Genomic DNA, 1,381 nt, shown 5'->3' with positions numbered 1-1,381 from the left:
TACCACCGGATACATACATGCCACAGACACATAATTGGGTGAACCTTTTCAGATTGTGACTCAGCTTTGATAAAGTCCCCAATTAGAGGTGTCCAAGGTTCTTAAGCACACTCTTGTTGCCTTGGATCACAACTTTATTTCTTTTCTTTTTCTTTTTCTTTCTTTTCTCTTTTTTTTTTCGAATTTTTTTTTTGTATCCACTGCTTTTTCTTGCTTCAAGAATCAGTCTAATGATGTTTAGATCCTCAATAACAGTTCTCTTTTTCCTCATTCTTTCAAGAGCCAACAATTTTAACATTCTCAAAACAACAAATTCAAGAGACATATGCACTGTTCAAGCATTCATTCAGAAAACAAAAGGCATTGTCACCACATCAAACTAATTCAACTAGTTTCAAGGATAAATTCAAAATCCTGTACTTCTTGTTCTTTTGTGTGATTAAAGCATTTTTCATTTAAGAGAGGTGATGGATTCATAGGACATTCATATCTTTAAGGCATAAAATTTCAATTTTATTAATTATGAATTAAAACAAGACTCAAAAATAGATATAGAATGAGACTAGAAAAACAAAAAATAAAAACAAAACTCAAGAAAATAAAAAAAAAAACGAAAAAAATAGAGGCTCCTAATGATAGAGGTTTTCACAGAGTTAGGACTCAACAACCTTGATTTTGAGAAGTAGATGCTCCCTCAAATTGAGGGGAGAACTTTTGGCATTTCAACTCTTGAAGTTCACGCCCCTGCTTCTCTTGTTCCTTCAGCAATTTGCAGAGCATGCAGTTCTGATTCTGCTGTTCTTCCTTAAGTTGTTCCATAGCTTCTTGCAGCGTGGCAACAGATGCTTCTAGGCGGGCCCAGTAGTCAATTTTAGGAAGTTCAGGGAGGAACTCCTGCACCCTCCTTTTGATAGAGTTATCTTGCATTTGTCCTTCCATTGACTTCTTGGTGATTGGATGTTTAATTGGGATGAATTCATCTACTCCCATCTTCACCCCAGCATCTTTGCATAGCAGAGAGATTAAGCTTGGGTAAGCCAGTTTGGCTTCAATGGAGTTCTTGTTTGCAATTGTGTAAATCTCACAAGAAATCAAATGATGAATTTCCACTTCTTTTCCAAGCATAATGCAATGAATCATCAATGCTCTCTTGACAGTGACCTCAGAATGGTTACTAGTGGGCAATATAGAATGCCCAAGGAAGTCTAGCCAACCTCTTGCAACTGGTTTGAGATCTCCCCTCTTGAGTTGGTTTGGGACACCCTTTGAATTGGTTATCCACTTAGTCCCAGGGAGGCAAATGTCCTCTAGAACTTGATCCAACCCTTTATCTACTCTCACCATCCTCCTATTGAAGGAGTCAGGATCATCTTGTAGTTGA

The sequence above is a fragment of the Arachis duranensis genome, chromosome 9 (genome assembly GCF_000817695.3).
Source record: "Arachis duranensis cultivar V14167 chromosome 9, aradu.V14167.gnm2.J7QH, whole genome shotgun sequence".
NCBI lineage: Eukaryota > Viridiplantae > Streptophyta > Magnoliopsida > Fabales > Fabaceae > Arachis > Arachis duranensis.
This window is presented reverse-complemented; position numbering follows the sequence as displayed.